At 45.4% G+C, this 17,466-nt stretch overlaps 2 pseudogenes across 1 annotated transcript; both read right to left on the bottom strand.

Annotated features, from left to right (window-relative positions):
* Positions 1-2,748: 2,748 nt before the first annotated feature.
* Positions 2,749-3,771, bottom strand: LOC116526101 (annotated as a pseudogene). Its single transcript, XR_004257969.1, has one exon. The product of XR_004257969.1 is annotated as a 40S ribosomal protein SA-like (transcript).
* Positions 3,772-6,319: 2,548 nt separating this feature from the next.
* Positions 6,320-7,230, bottom strand: LOC116526184 (annotated as a pseudogene).
* Positions 7,231-17,466: the final 10,236 nt, after the last annotated feature.

Raw genomic sequence — 17,466 nt, 5'->3', positions numbered from 1 at the left:
TACACACAGGAGAGAAATACAATTCTTCCCTGTTTACCCCACTGTTATTTTTGTTTTCTTACCACAGCCAACTGGTCCTGTATCCTAATGAACTCCCATGAGTCTTGATATCTCATTTGAGAACTACTCAATAGCAAGTGCTCAATATAGGTTTGTTAATGGAACCAAGGAATGGTAAAACCGAATGACCTGCCTGTCTTCTAAAATAGAGTATATCATTCTGGTGACAGAGCCCTCTCTCTGCCAGACTTAATGACTTTCTCCTGAATCATGCTGGATTAGCATGGGCAAGTTCTTTGATACATGAATAGATGATCGAATGAATCTCTTGTTGATCCATTCATCCCTGCATCCCTCTTTCCCTTCACCCTTCTTTCCATTCACCCACCCAACCATCCAAACAGGAAAAAAATTATATCTGCCCTCATGGAGCTTATCTTTTTACTGGTAAAGGAGCCAGAGAAATAACAAATTTTTGATTTTGGCTGGGCATAGTGGCTCATGCCTCTAATCCCAGAACTTTGGGAGGCCGACGAGGGCAGATCACTAGAGGTTGGGAGATCGAGATCGGCCGGGCTAACATGGTGAAACCCTGTCTCTACTAAATATACAAAATGAGCTGGGCGTGGTGGCACGCGCCTGTAATCCCAGCTACTTGGGAAGCTGAGGCAGAAGAATTGCTTGAGCCCAGGAGGCAGTGGTTGCAGTGAGCCAGGATCCTGCCACTGCACTCCAGCCTGGATGACAGAGTGAGACTTGGTCTCAGAAAAAAATTTTTTTTTGACTTCTTATTCCCTATTCCCCAGGACTCTATTCCATTAGATATAGTTTTCTAACAACATGTAAAAAAATAGGCTTTTATTTTCTTGGTTACAATCATGTATATATCATGTCTCACTGATAGTATACCCTATATCTGATTATACTCAGGAGCCCTAAGATTCCTCATTTTCTTTTTTTTTTTTGAGACAGAGTTTCACTCTTGTTACCCAGGCTGGAGTGCAATGGTGCGATCTTGGCTCACCGCAACCTCCGCCTCCTGGGTTCAGGCAATTCTCCTGCCTCAACTTCCTCAGTAGCTGGGATTACAGGCACGCGCCACCATGCCCAGCTAATGTTTTGTATTTTTAGTAGAGACGGGGTTTCACCATGTTGACCAGGATGGTCTCGATCTCTTGACCTCGTGATCCACCCACCTCGGCCTCCCAAAGTGCTGGGATTACAGGCTTGAGCCACCGCGCCTGGCCAAGATTCCTCATTTTCATATATACAAATAACCTTTTAAGTTATTTTTACAGAAAGCTATTGTCTTTTCATATGTCCTATTCACTGTGAGTTTTATTCCCGGGGTTAACCTTATTTCCCAGTTTTACTTCTGTGTCTAAATGACATCTCTTACAGAAAATTCACTCATTTGTTTAACAAATACTTCTTGAGCAGTAATTATGTACCATACTGTTACAGGTGCAAAGGGTACAGTAGTGAAGCAAATAGACAAGTCTGCCCTCATGGAGCTTATGTTCTAATGATGCCATGGAGATTAATGTGTCATTCAGCTATAATTACAAAGGTACTATGTGAATGAGGCTATAAGGAAAGTATTTTGACCAAATTATTTTAATGCTAGTTAAAACTGAATTTAAAGAATTTACCTAAAATCAGCATCATAATTTAAACATCAACATATAATGGCTTTACCATATTCAACAGCAGTAAAAATGCTGCTTCAAAGTTGATACAGGTTCACATTTTTCTTCAGTGAACTTTCTCCGGTTTTTGTAATTAGTCCTTTAAAAACATCAGTCTATTCTCCCTAATTATCATTTCATTTTCTTTCTCATTAAGATGTGCACTCGATATATTCCACTTTTGCGGACCCTTGGATCTTAGCTACCATTAATTTCAGTCTATATTATGCAAACCATTTCATGAACAAAAATGATCATAGATGATTGTCAAATGGATTTACTAGTTTTGCTTTTATGTTGAAATCCAGGAATATCTTCTGATGAGCCAAACTGTGAATTTTTGACTTTATGGTAGTAGGCACATTAGTTTTTCATTTTGTTTCGGAAAATAGAAACATCTGAATATTTTTTTCTATATTGTAAGCTGCATGATGAATATTACCTGGCTGACATTCTAAGTAATATTTTATTTGACAACTTTATATATTTTGATGTATGTTCTACTAATACTTCTTTCTCACCAATCCCACTTTATTCCAAATTCTTTTCATTCTTACTTTTTTTCAATACCTAATAAAAATCTTCATTTATAAGGCACTTTATTTCCACTATAAAAAAGAGAGCAAAATCTTTCAAACCACAATGCTGTATTGCTTAATCAAAGCTATAGTTTAAAGGGAGCTGTCTCATTCACTTTTACCTATAATATGATTGCAAGTCCTAGTCATTATTTACAAGATTAAAATGTTTTTCTATTTATGATTAAACAGTAAGAGTCACTCCTTTTTATGTTTTGAAAACAATGGAAGGAACCAAAATAGCATTGGCATATAGATTTGCGTTTTACATATTTCTCTTAAAATCGGTTACAATAGGTTAGAATTTTGCTTATTGACATGTAAAAATAATATTTATGAGATAATGTTGATTCATGTTGATCAAAACCAAATTATAACATTTATGTGGGGTGACCCCATCCGAGTAAATCTTTATTTGTTCCTTAAGTTTAACCGCCATCTCTCTCTGAGGCTCTGTTTTTTTTGTTGTTGATTTTTTTTTTGAAACTCGATGTTTATTTTCCATGAATCTCATATGTTAAGAGCCCACACAAGAGCAGCTTAAGACCATTCAGTGGTTGCTACTACCCATTCAGTGGCCTGAGCAGTGGGAGCTGCAGACCAGTCTTCCATGGCAGGCTGGGCGCTCCAGTCTTCAGTAGGGAACTGCTGGATGGGCGCTGAGGGCACCTGCACGCCTTCAGACCAGTCGGCAGCCTCAGGCTGAGTGGCAGTGGACTCAGGGGCCAGAGCAGTCCATTCGCCCTGAAACTCCTCCTTGGTCACAGCCTTCTCAGCAGCAGCCTGCTCTTCTTTTTCAATCTCTTCAGGATCTCTGTAGAAGTAGAGATCAGGCATGGCCTCCCACGCGTGTTCACGGGACACGGGGCCACGCATGCGCAAAACTTCCGGAGCCAGCATCCACCACATCAAACCCATTGAGTGAGCTCCCTTGTTGTTGCATGGTATGGCAATGCCCACATAGCGCAGAGGAGAATCTGTGTTACCAGAGCAATGGTAGGTAGGCTAACATAAGACACCTCCGTGAGAGGCTGGTGGTCAGCCCTGGGGTCAGTAACCACAAGCAGCCGTGGCTCCCGGAAGGCTGCCTGGATCTGGGTGGTGAAGGTTGCAGGAGTGAAGCAGCCAGCAATTGGAGTGGCTCCCGTGGCAGGAGCAAACTTCAGCATGGCCCTCTGGCCAGTATTCCTGGAGGATATAACACTGACATCAGCAGGGTTTTCAATGGCAACAATGGCACGAGCTGCCAGGAGAAGCTTCTCCCAGGTCCTCTTCAGATTTATGATGTAGATGCCATCACTTTTCCTTTTATAGATATACTGTTCCATCTGGAAGTCAAGGTTGGTGCCACCTAAATGGGTTCCTGCTGCCAGGAACTTAAGGACATCCTCCTCCTTCATTTGCAGGACATCAAGGGCTCCGGACATCGTGAAAGTTTCCCTTTAAGTTACGACGGGAATCCAGAACAACGCCGTTTGGAGTCCTCAGCAGGTAGCGCAGAAAAAAAAAAGCTGTTGTTGATTTTTTTAACAGGGCCTGGCTCTGTCACCCGGGCTGGAGTACAGCACAACCTCTGAACTCCCAGGCTCGAGCCATCCTCCTACCTCAGTCTTCCGAGTAGCTGGGACTACACGTGGGCACCACCATTCCTGGCTCATTTTTGTATTTTTCATAGAGACGAGGTTTTACCATGTTGCCCAGGCTGGTCTCCATCTCCTGAGCTTAAGTAATTCCACCTGCCCCAACCTCCCAAAGTGCTGGGATTACAGGCATGAGCCACTGCACCCAGCCTGGGGCTCTGTTTTTAATTAGCAACGTAGACTACCTGCACTTCAGGTTTTATCTCAGAAATCACAACCATGACTCTCTGTATAATTCTTATTAAAATATGTATGGTAAACTCCCTGAAGAAAATACAATCCATCTTTTTTTACACGAACACTCATACACACAGACACACATACACCCACACATACAACCTTGGTTCAAACCAGTTCTCTAGAGAGCTGTGAATGAGACTACATTGGTTTGGCCTCATACAGAACTTCCTAAACACACATTATTTGACTTTATGCTGAATGTGATTAAGTGGGTGAATTGCAAATGCATGAGTGTGAAACTCATCATGGTATTTTTTTGTAAAGATGTTGTCAAGGACATTATTCATGACATCACACACTATTCTCTTTATAAAGATTCATGGGGTATTGAGAGGTATCAAAAAAATTGGGGCCATCCTGAATTTTTTTTTAATGTTAATGATATTATAACTCTTATAATTCATTTTTTCCTTTTTTGCATTGCCGCTAAGAATCTTTAAATTCCTTGGTTTATTCTTGGCTTCCAATCAAGACAATATGGGATATAATCTAGAGGATAATCAGATTGTAATTTCCTTTTTGGGGGGTTGGAGGGTAGGGCAGAGTCTTGCTCTCTTGCCCAGGCTGGAGTACAGTGGTGCGAACTTGGCTCATTGTAACCTCTGCCTCCTGGGTTCAAGCAATTCTCCCCTCTCAGCCTCCAGAGTAGCTGGGACTTCAGGTGTGTGCTATCATGCCCAGCTAATTTTTGTGTTTTTAGTAGAGATGGGGTTTTGCCATGTTTGCCAGGCTGGTCTCAAATTTCTAACCTCAGATAATCCACCCAACTCCACCTCCCAAAGTACTAGGATTACAGGTGTAAGCCACCACTACTGGACTTTCTACATTTTTTTTGGAAAGTACTAAGAATTTTTGGCCGAGCATTGTGGCTTCTGCCTGGAATCCCTCAACTTTGGGAGGTCGAGGAGGGTGGATCACAATGTCACGAGTTCAAGACCAGCCTGGCCAAGATGGTGAAACCCTATTTCTACTAAAAATACAAAAATTAGCTGGGTGTGGTGGTGGGTACCTGTAATCCCAGCTACTCAGGAGGCTGAGGCAGAGAATTGCTTGAACCTGGGAGGCGGAGGTTGCAGTGAGCTGAGATTGTGCTACTGCACTCCAGCCTTGGCAATAGCGAGACTCCAACTCAGAAAAAAGAAAGCAGTAAGAATTTTTATGGTCAAAACAAGAGATCATAATAGAAGACACAAATTAATTCTTCTGATAATTTTAGGCTCCAGGGCCTTGCTATGGAAAGGTCAGCTTCTTATGCAGACAAGATACTATCCAAAACCAAAAACAGGTATTTGAGACGGTGTTCAAGACAATGACTCAATTTGTCCACAGTGAGGGGAAATAAGGCAGTTTCCCTATTTCCCTTCCTCAGTGAGGTTATGTGTTGCATAAAGGAATGAGGCTCATTTTGGTGAAAAATGCTTTCATACAGTAAAGTTTGAATTTTTCACCTCCCCTTACAGATGTTTCAGGCTCTGAACAAGGAAATCAAAATATGGTCACAGTGGCTTCATAGGAACCTCAAGACTACCATCTGTACTTACCATCTTCTTTGCTTTAAAAAAGTTTAGCGTCCATTTACCTATGCAAAATCAGTAGACTCAATTTTCTCTCGTAGGAAGTTTTTAACCAAATTGGAATTAAATTAACCTCACTTTAAAGTGCAAGAAAAGCTTTGGAACACCTAGTGTTTGTTCTGCGGCATGGAAAGAGGAGCACGCCTCCGCCGGCGCTGGCCTGAGGCCCCGCACGAAGAGCAAGCTGCAGGACAGTCCCAAAAAGCAAAGGGACTCCACGCTCAGCCTACGAAGAGGGATCCCTGCCAAGTCTGGCTTTTACCCGTACCCAGGTCCCAAACAGATCTTGGGTCCCCTAAGTGGCAAGGCTGGAGCACAGTGCCAGCCATCAAGAGGGCCAGCCAGAGTCATCATCTCAGCGAGTCAGTGAGCACCTCTCCAAGTTCTTATCTAGAGTAAATGATGAAAAAATAGGAAATGAGGTTCCCCTTACATCACTGCCGAGGTGATTGAGTCCAACTTTAAAGCAGTACAAAATGGCTTCTTCCACACAATAAGGGCAAGCTCTGTACTGATGTTTCTCAAAAACCACTGATGTCTCCAGCTTGAGCCTGTATTTAACAGGTTTTAAAAACGTTGTCAGAGGAATAGAAAGCACTCTAGAAGCCAGTGGGTGTGAACACGTTCGAGTCATGGGGTCTGAGATGATGGGTCCATGGCAGTTGTTTGTTCCCTTCCGTCACTGGGATGTCCATCTTGGGCGGCCTCAAGGTTGCTGGATCTGCAGTCGTGGTTGGCCTGGGCATGGACCAGTTCCATGGGAAAGGGCCTCTGGGCTCCTCAGTAGGTCTGGGTGACAAAACTTCCAGAATTATACTTCTGAAGGGATCTCGGTCCAAAGAGGCTCCAGGTATCTGACAAGTTTCTGTCCTTACTTCCACTTCCAGAATCCACGATGCTGGGATTTGAGCCAGGGAAAGCTGTGGAAGGACCAGGTGTGAAGCAGCCTGCGGGCCTCTGCCCAGGGGGAGGGTGAGGAGTGCTGCTTGGGGCAGACTGGGCCAATGGAGGCTGCCCTCTTCTCTTGCTCTCTGTCTACTCGGTAGCTTCAGTTTGTGGAGCACTTCTGCCAAGCGAACGTCCCTGGGCTCCTTGCTGGTGGGGCCCTTGTAGGGTGTGTAGACAGCACCTCTCAGCCCTGCCTGTAGCCCCAAATGCTGAATACTTTCCTGGGTCTGTTTCGTGAACAGAGAATTCATGATGATATGGGTAGCGTTAGCCTTCACCAATGGGACCGTGTCACACTGTCAAAGACTGAGTCATGGCAGGGGAAGGTAGGCTGGCCTCTCCTTCCTCCTCCCTGGTGAGGCACTGATACTTGCACTCTGGAATCACTGGCTTCCAGGGGATGCGGCCCATGTCGGGGAGGAGGAGTCATGGGCACAGGGTCCTTGAGGGCATCATCATAGCTGGATGCCCAACGGTCTATCCTGATGGGCAGGGGCATCTTGCCTAGAGGCCTACCAGTCTCAAGAGCAGGCACTTCTGGTTGTCTTGAAGCCAATGAAAGACCGGGCCCCCAGGTGCTTTTTCCGTATAGAATTCCAAGCTGAGTCCCTGCCACCACAGTGAAATGGTGTGATGACTAAGCTGACAGACAGATGTTAATGAGGAACACGGTCCAGCGGCTGCAAATCAGAAAAGCTTCTGAGGAATAAGGAATGTAAAAACAGAGGTTCTGTTTTTGAATGTAAAAACAAATAGCAGAGCAACATCAGCACAATGGCAGAGTATGAAGCCCTGAGCTCTTGTCCAGAGGTTCTGTTACCCTGCTGCTGCTGGCTGCCTGCGGCCCGGAGTCTGGGGCTAAGGAAGTTCTGAGGGTCCACGTCTCCTGAGAGCCTGTGGCGCAGTCTGGACCCAAGGCATGGTGAGAGCAGCGGCCACACGGGAGGTCTCCTGGACAACACCGCCCCCCTGCTACAGTTTTGAAGTGTCTTTTTTTGGACTCAGCCCTTACTGGATGCTATAAACATTAAACTACTTTTTAAAGTTGTTACAAATGTTTTTTTTTGTTGTTGTTTTTCAGACGGAGTCTCACTCTGTCACCCAGGCTGGAGTGCAGTGGTGCGATCTCGGTTCACTGCAACCTCTGCCTCCCCAGTTCAAGTGATTTTCCTGCCTCAGCCTCCCGAGTAGCTGGGATTACAGGTGCCCCTGCCACTATGCCTGGCTAATTTCTATATTTTTAGTAGAGACAGGGTTTCACCATGTTGGCCAGGCTGATTTTGAACTCCTGGCCTTAAGTGATCCACTCGCCTCGGCTTCTCAAAGTGTTGGGATTACAGGCGTGAGCCACTGCAACCTCCGCCTCCTAAGCTCAACAGAAATATTTTTTTAAAAAAGCAGAAACTTAAAAAAAAAAACGCTTCTATTGAGCCCAGGAGGCAGAGATTGCAATGAGCCAAGATTACACCACTGCTCTCCAGCCTGGGTGACAGAGCGAGACCCTGTCTCAAAAAAAAAAAAAAAGAAAGTTTTGGGTGGCGGACAAGAGCTCAGGGCTTCATACTCTGCCATTGTGCTGATGTTGCTCTGCTATTTGTTTTTACATTCAAACTTTCCTTTGTAATAAAATACGTCTTGAAAAGCATCGGTGGTGGTTGTTTACTTTTAGTTTGAGAATGTATACATTTTCTTCCTAATATTTGGCAACCTAAAATACTCAAAAGACTCAGGATCCAGTTAAGAGAGTTCATTCAAGTGCACTGTGAGGGTGGCCATCTCAGGACACATGGACACCAAAGAATTGTGATCCCTGCTCCTGGTGTCCCGGTGTGGGGAAAAGCGAGGGTCGCTTATGAGGTCAAAAATGGACGTGTTGAGCAGAATCACAACATTTTCCATACAGAGGCTAACATACAGGTATAAGATTTGATGGACTACTATTGATTACACTCTAAGGGGGTGGCTTAACATCCTATCGTAAGGAGATAACAACCACAAGGTCTCCAATGTCATTTTGTGTAGTCTTGAATGAAGAATAGGGAGTCTGGCTGACGTACAACATCTCAACACAAAAGTCAGGGAGCAATGGTCACACACCAGAGGAAAAAAAGGATCATGTTACGTGACTCAGTTTGCAGGGCTTTTCTCCTTAGCATAGTACATTTGGAAGGTCCTAAAATTTTATCTCTTTTCATATATGGCAGGTGGATACATCAGGGTCCCAGGTGGGGCTGGCTGTGCTCTAGAGTACTGGCTGTCCCTGTGGTCGATACTGTTTATCAGGTGGTGCCCAATCTCCTGCCACAAAGGGCTCAGTGTTTTCTGCCAGACAACAGTGTGTGTGCCTTTATTTGCAGCTCAGATAAATATCTTCTAACAATCAGTTCACCTGAAAAATATTTGTTGAGTACTATATCATTGGTGTATATATATATATATGCGTATATATATGTATATGTGTATATATATGTATGTGTATATATATGTATGTATACATATATATATATACATACACCAATGATATAGTACTCAATAATATATGTCAAGTATGGCAGAAAGCATGGGGTATAACAGGATATAGAGGCTCCGTGCTAGAGGAATGTACTTCTAGTGAGAGAGACAGATGGTAGGCAAATAATTTTAGGACAATGGGCAGCTGCTATGATGGAGTCATGTCGATGTTCCTGTGGGAGCACAGAGCAGGAACTCTCTGGAGCTGAGCATTTTGTTTGTTTGTGACAGGGACTTGCTCTGTTTCCCAGGCTGGATGCAGTGGTGCCATCATAGCTCGCTGCAACTTCCAGCTCCTGGGCTCAAGCCATCCTTCTGCCTTAGCCCCCCGAGTAGCTAGGAATACAGGCTTACGCCACCACACCCATATAAGTTTTAAAATTTTCTGTAGAGAGAGGTCTCACTATGTTGCCCATCTGGTCTCAAACTCCTGGCCTCAAGAAATTCTTTTGCCTTGACCTCCGAAAGCACTGGAATGACAGGAGTAAGTCACTGGCCTCAGCCCTTGGAGCTGAGTCTTGATTAAGAGTTAGCTAGATGAAGAAGGAAGGGCCACCAGATGAAAAATTCACAGCAAAGTCTGAATGAAGACTCAGGATTTCTGAGTCCTGGTCCAGCATTTTTCTTCCTTATCTGGGTTTTCGAAATCTCATCTAGAAGAGACTCATATTCTTGTTTGATCTGGCAGGGCTTTTTTTTTCTTGTAAGGTTTATTGGGAAATGAGGTATTTTGTCCTGCTTGACTGATTCACCTGTTAAAAGAATTATATAGTCACCGCTCTAGACAACCACTTCCTCAGTGATAATGTGGTCCAGCAGATTCTGTGTCCTGGTCTTTCACACATTATTTATCTTTTTTTCAGATGGAGTCTTACTCTGTCACTCAGGCTGGAGTGCAGCGGTACCATCTTGGCTTGCTACAACCTCTGCCTCCCGGGTTCAAGTAATCATCATGTATCAGCCTCCCAAGTAGCTGGGACTACAGGCATGCACCACCATGCCCAGTTAATTTTTACATTTTTAGTAGAGACAGGGTTTCACCATGTTGGCCAGGCTGGTCTTGAACTCCTGACTTCAGGTGATCCACCCACTTCGGCCTTTCAAAGTGTTGGGATTACAGGCATGAGCCACCACACCCAGCCTATTATTTATTATTCTAACCTGTGTTCCAACACATTTTGATGACCCGCTTGTTAAGTGGCTTTCAGAAGTGAGGCTTTGCCTTTCTTCCTGGGATAGCGTCATCTGAGTGCTTGTCTAGGCTCAGTTCTAGGTGACTGGTCCCTTTACCTGTCGTCCCCATTGACGGGTTAGACCTAGGCAGCATCCCAATGTGACTCAATCCTCCCTGGAATCAGATGAGCGGACTTGGGGGTGAGCTCTGCCAGCCTGGCTGAACAGTCAGACCCTCTCCATGAGAATCTGGAATAGGGATGCTTCCAAATCTCGGGACTGACTTGGTTAGCTGTAGGCCCCCATTACAGTTATGTAGAGTCAAGTTTCATGGTGAGGCTTACTTGTGCAAAGCAATAAGCAAACTGAAGTTGTGAAGGAGCAGAAACCCTGAACAGCAAGAGGAAGCCAGTCCAAAGGGAGAGTACGGGAGCAGGTGTACAGAGAAGCCAAGATGAGAGATGATACGGCTTGAGAAACGGTTGCCATTCATTCTCTGGTTTTCTCGAGAGCCAGCTGCACTTCCTACAGCTGGGTTCTGTCAGATCGCTCTGTAACTTGTTCAATAAACCTTTTGCTTGAGTTGGCTCGCATGGGTTTCTGATCCTTCAACAAAAAAACTTCCTGCAATTCTAGCAGTCCCAAATCGATCTCTCCCCAGGTCTTTCAGCTGACATGATTTATTCCCCTTTTGTTACCTAGTCTATGAGAATGAAGGAGATTCTGTCGGCATCAGTGATTTTCTTTTTTCAACTGTTGCAAAGGCATTTTACATTTGCAAGGGGTTAGAGGCAATGACTCTGTAGTTTCTCCCACAGAGGGGGAGCAGATTCACTGGTGAAGTCAACGATGGCCACTTACAGGCAGTTCCACATAAGCGGTGCATTGCAACACAGAAATATTAAATAATTGAGAGCATAACCATACTAATAGGATCTATGTCTGGCTACATGATAGGCCGTGAAAAATATCATACCAGGAATCAGGGGGACAAGATGCATAGCTCCAACCCTGCCTCTAATTGGCTGCATGATTAAAGGCATCAGGGGCTTTCAGTGCCCCTTGGGGTTTTGGTGGCCTCCTCCCCTTGCTCACAGGATCAAATGAGACAAGGTATGTGAAAGCACTTTGAAAAAATACAGAGTACCTTACCCTGAGATATGTAAAGGACTATATTTGGTTACTGGGAGCTGGAAGGGGCTAACTTCTTTCCCACATGTCCTATCAAAGACACATGTGCAGGACAGCTGGTGAGTACAGACTGTTGAAGCGCTGCCCCTGGCTGTGCTTTGGAATCACAGTGGTGCTTTACAGACCCAGAGGGGCCGCCTTACCCAGTCTCTCTGAATCCAAAGCTCCTTGATCAATGCTTGGCGGCCAGGGCTGAGAATCCCTTCTGCTGCCCTGTCTCCAGTTGGGCACACAACTCTGGGAAGCAGCAGGCCTATGTTGGCTTCTGGTGCTTGGATGTCCTGCCCGGCCTGGGGAGGTCAGAGCCCAACGAAGAGACAGCAGGAGCCAGAGCGCCCAGCTGAACACAGACACATGCTCATCCTCCCCCTCGCTGGTCACACTAATGGGAATGGTTAGGAGAGAAACTTTTCAGTGCTAACAGGCTGCAGCTGCTGTTGTGGCAGCAGCCAGGTGGTGAGTCGGCACAGTTGATGCCTGGCTTAATTTGCAGCAGGAAGCGGGACTGGGGATGGTCTGCTTCCTCTGCTTCTCTTTGTCCTCAGCAGAGCCCTGCCTCCTGGTGAGCAGTGCAGCTGGGAGAGCTAATTGGATTTGATGAACATCTAGTCCTATGGAGACAGAGTACTTTAGGTTTTCCCATGAAGGTCAAAGGCAGGCCAGATAGTTTTAAGATTTAACCTCTGGCCTCTGAAAACACAAATAATGGAAAGTTTTTTTTTTTTTTTTTATAATGAGTTTGATTGGAATTTTGGCTATTTCAAATGGTTAGGGGGATACACAAAATGAATTCAGCCCCTGAGAATAAATTCTGGATTGTTCTAGAATCTTCTAGAGAATGGACTGGCCCTTGCCACCTCTCCAGTCTCATGTCTTACACCTCACAGACACACTGGCATCTTCCAGGTATGGGCCCACCCCATACTTCCACTTCTTGGCATGTGTTTTTTCCTCTGCATAGGTTGACTTTACCCTAACTACCCATTTTGCTGGGCCAACTCCTGTATAACCTTCAAAACTCAGTTCAAGTGTCACTTTTCCAGGCAGGTGCTCTGCTTCCACCCTGTGTGAATTTCCAGCGTAGAAGATCCCTTGTGCAGCTTGCTTGGATCCCTTCTGCCACGCACTGCTGCAGAGGGGGCAAACACCGAGCCTCCCCAAGCTACATTCTCCTTGCATGTAAGATGGAACTAGTAATAGCCATCCCTTAATTATTATTCATTTTTCTTGAGATGGAGCCCTACTCTGCTGCCTGGGCTGGAGTACAATGGTTCGACCTCAGTTCACTGTAACCTCTGCTTCCCAGGTTCAAGTGATTCTCTTGCCTCAGCTTCCTGAGTAGCTGGGATTACAGGTGCACACCGCCATGCCTGGCTAATGTTTTGCATTTTTACTAGAGACGGAGTTTCACCATGTTCCCCAGGCTGGTCTCGAACACCTGAGCTCAGGCAATCTACCCGCTTTTGCCTCCCAACATGCTAGGATCACAGGCGTGAGCCACCATGCCCAGCCGGTACCAAGTGTTTAAAATGCCATCTGACAGTTAGTTCAACAAATGATTGCTACTGTTCCTCTTCAGCTATGACAGGTTTCCACATCTGCCTTAGGGGGCTAGCTCAGGCCCTGCGCTTATTGTGGGCCCAGCAGACAAGAAATAATTGAGGGAGAAGGAGGAAAAACTGAGAACCTGATAAGCTTGTTATAATGATCAGTAATTATAATCATCTTTTTATAATTATTAGGCATTTATTTCTGCCTAATTATTAGACAGTGCTATATGTATGCAAACATAACATTTATATAATACTTTCTGTGTGAGTGGCACGTTCTAGGTAGAGCAGCTTACTTAATATAGTTACCCTATGGGCAACTCTTATTAACTTTAACTTTATCATTTACATTTTGCAAATGAGGAGCAGCCTGGCTCCAGAATTGGTGGCTCTAATCGCTACACCACAGTGTAATTGTTAGAAACACAATGAAAGCTCATCCGAGTGAAAAAGGCCCAACCAAGCTCAGGTCCCTGGAGGCCAGAGTGGAGGGGGCTTTGAAAAGCACGTCCGTCAGAGAAGGCAGCACAGACCAGGAAAACACCACCTGCCAACATTCTCCGATGAAGTCTCTCAAAAGAGGCCACTTACGAAAGTCACAGGGCAGGGGAACAGGCGTTGAGGGGATGGACAGGGCTGGGCAGGGAGAATAGAGGCTTAGTCCCCTTCCCTGGAAGAGGCACAGAAACTCCCACAGGGTCCTCCCTCGGCCTCAGTCACCAGCTGAGAGCATAGCCTCTTAAAATTAGACCCCTGCCAGCCGTTGTCTCCCATTTTGGGATCCGGAGACATCAAGCATCTCTCGCAATGTCAGTGTGGCTTTAGAAACGCTGTTTTGTGTACTTATCATATGCACTGGAAGGTGCCCTGCTTGCATGTTATAACTAGCACCAAGGTTGTAACCAGCACCAAGGTTGAAAAACAAAACAAACCTTACCAGCCATTTCCAGAGCATTTTGTTCTTTTACAATCCAACAAACATGTATTAAGTGCCTTCTAATCCTCATATCCTTACCTATTCACCACACATTTGCCAATAATCTACTTGGTGCCAGACTGTACTTGGGAGTTACTGCAGATACACCAGTGAGCAAAACAGACATAGTCCCTGGCTTCACCAAGCATCTCTTTCAGTGAAAAAGACAGCTATTAGTCAAAGAGTCACACAAATGAATATGCAAATGCAAATGATGGTAAACGCAAGGAAGAAAAATCAAGATAGCTAACATTGACCATGCATTGCTCTGTGCAGCCTGCTTTGTGGATTATCTCCCTTAGCCCACTCACTCCCTTAGGCCTATTAGGTGAATAGTGTTAATATCTACTGTCTACACTGGAGGAAACTCAAGTGAGGTCCTGCACAAAGGCACCCAGCCGGAGAGGCAGAGCTGGAATTGAACTTGACTAGCTGATGCATGTCTCTGCATATCTTCACCACGCTGGAAAACTGCCAAGCCCCACTGAGCCGCCAGCTCTGAGGGTTTTACATACATCAAGGTCAGGCATGGTTTTACATACACCTGTGCCTATAATCTCAGCCGCCTGGGAGGCTGAAGCAGGAGGATTGCTTGAGCCCAGGAAGTTGAGGCTACAATGAGCTATGATTGCATCACTGCATTCCTGCCTGGGCAACAGAATGAGACCCTGTTTCAAAAAGTTTAAAAAACAGGCCAGGAGCGGTGGCTCATGCCTGTAATCCCAGCACTTTGGGAGGCCAAGGCAGGCTGATCACCTGAGGTCAGTAGTTCAAGACCAGCCAGGCCAACATGGTGAAACCCCATCTCTATGAAAAATACAAAACTAGCCAGGCATGGTGGTGGGTGCTTATAATCCCAGCTACTAGGGAGGCTGAAGCATGAGAATTGCTTAAACTTGGGAGGCAGAACTTGCAGTGAGCCCAGATCGTGCCACTGCACTCCGGCCTGGGCAACAAGAGTGACACTCCATCTTCAAAAACAAAAACAAAAATAACAAAAAACAATAAAACCCCACATACACACACACACACACACACACACACACACACACACACACACACACACCAGGGGATGGCAGGAGCCACACCAATGCCCCACCAAACTGTTTGCCCTTTTTCTTGTGCCTAACTTTTGGCAGATACTGAATTAGATTCAGTGCCGAAGGAAAATGGCAAGGGTCTAATCAACAAGTGTGTAGGAGTTCCTTCCGGAGGCCATGTGTTAGGGACCAGAAACATGAAAAGCATGAGCCTGGCTCAGAATGTCATGATCGTGTTCAGACAAGAGCCTCAGGCCACAAGAGAGGAGCCATGACAACAATGGAAGAGGCTGATTTACTGCCAAAGGGATGATAGCTATAAGGAGGGCTTGTCCATTTCAGAGGATGGAGGAATCACAGGAAAGGGGTAAGTAGTCAAGGGAGACATCAGGAGGGCGAGGATTTGACCTAGCCCTCGCAGCATGGGTGGGACTCAGGTAGGCAGAGAAGCTGGGAGAGATGCTTCATGTGGCACCACCTGATGGCTGGTCTGTGCTTCATGGGTGGGTCCCTGCTGACATGTCCATTCCCCAGACCAAGGGAGGAAGGCAGAATTCTGTTTCACAGGTACTGGCTATCTGCAAATCTCAGGCAGCTCAAATCTACTGCAGCAGGAACTGCAAAGCTGAGACTATGCAATGTCTTTATGTTGAAGGGACATTTTTTTCCTAACTCAATCTGACGTGGACAACTGACAGTTAGCAGGAGCCAGCCCAAAGCTTGAGATGCTCCGACTCTGTTCTCACATGGAAAGAGAGGCATTAGACGGCCCAGGAGCCAAGGGCCCCAGGACAGATTCCCTCACTAAAAGCTGGTGACTGTGGGCAAGATGTTGAAACTTTCTGTGCTTAAGTTTCTTCATTGAGGGCTTGGACAAAACTAGCATTTTACATCTTCTGAAGAAATATTGACTGCTTGACAGACTGCCTGGAACAGGACAGGTGAAGACAGCATAGTCAGAGGCACCAAAGCTTCCCAAGGCTGAGTCTGACCTGCCTAGTGAGGACCATAGAAAACTGTCTAGTTGAGCCTTGAACAATGTGGGGTTAGGAGCACTGACCCCCACACAGTTGAAAAGACTCCTGTAACTTTTGATCCTCAGACCTTAACTACTAATAGCCTACTGTTGACCGATGACACAAACAGCCAATTAACACATATTACTTTACAATCAAGTAAGCTAGAATAAAGAAAGTAAGAAAATCATAAAGGCAGGGTGCAGTTCCTCATGCCTATAATTCCAACACTTTGGGAGGCTGAGGTGGCAGGATCACCTGAGGTCAGGAGTTCGAGACCAGCCTGGCCAACATGGTGAAACCCCGATTCTACTAAAAATACAAAAATTAGCCAGGCCTGGTGGCAGGCACCTGTAATCCCAGCTACTTGAGAGGCTGAGGCACGAGAATCACTTGAACCCGGGAGGTGGAGGTTATAGTGAGCTGAGATCATGCCATTGCACTCCAGCCTGGGCAAAAGAGCAGGGATCTGTCTCAGGAAAAAGAAAAGAAAAGAAAAGAAAAAAGAAAAAAAAGAAAGGAAAGGAAGAGAAAAGAAAATAAAATTATAAAGAAGAGAAAATATATTTACTATTCATTAGATGGCAGTGGATCATCGTCATCAAGCCCTTCATCCTCATATTGTGTAGGCTGAAGAGGAAGAAGAAAAGGAGGGGTTGGTCTTGCTGTCTCATGGGTATTAGAGGGGAAGGTGAGGAGGTGGTAAGGGAGGCAGGAGAGGCAGGTGCACTTGGTGTAACTTGTATTGAAGAAAGATTCACATATAAGTGCACTTGCACAGTTTAAGCCCATGTTGTTCAAGGGTCAACAGTTCCTTCTGCTTTTCTATCTATCGGGTAGAGCTGCTTCCCAGAGTGAGGGTAGACACATCCTAATTCAGGATGTGTCTTTTTGAGGGCAGTGTGGTGCCCTCACAGGAGGTAAGGCTTTAATGGGGTTGAATCTTTGCTTTGCTACTTACTGGTTGCATGACCTTAAACAAGTTACTTAACCTTTGTGAGCTGGTTTTAGTATTGGCCCAATGGGATACAATATTAATCTTGTTGGGTTGTGTTAGGGTTCAGGCTCATGTGCAACTAGACCTTGGCAGAGAGCAAACTCTCTCTTCCTCATTTACAGGTCATGTGTTCTTCCTACAGGCATGGGACCACACATGCGTCTTAGGAACTTCAATAGCGAAGCCAACTTATTTTGGTCAGCAGCAAGCAGACCCTTCATGATGTCACAGGGATGCCAGATTCTTTTCTGTATCTTCTTTGTCCTGCTTTCCTTGCTCCTCTGGGACTCCCATGCAAGGCCAGACTTAAACAGGCACAAATAAGGAACCAAAGACACATCCTC

This window comes from Sapajus apella, unplaced genomic scaffold (assembly GCF_009761245.1).
Source record: "Sapajus apella isolate SASKATOON/1434 unplaced genomic scaffold, GSC_monkey_1.0 scaffold49, whole genome shotgun sequence".
NCBI classification, from domain to species: domain Eukaryota; kingdom Metazoa; phylum Chordata; class Mammalia; order Primates; family Cebidae; genus Sapajus; species Sapajus apella.
This window is presented reverse-complemented; position numbering and strand designations above follow the sequence as displayed.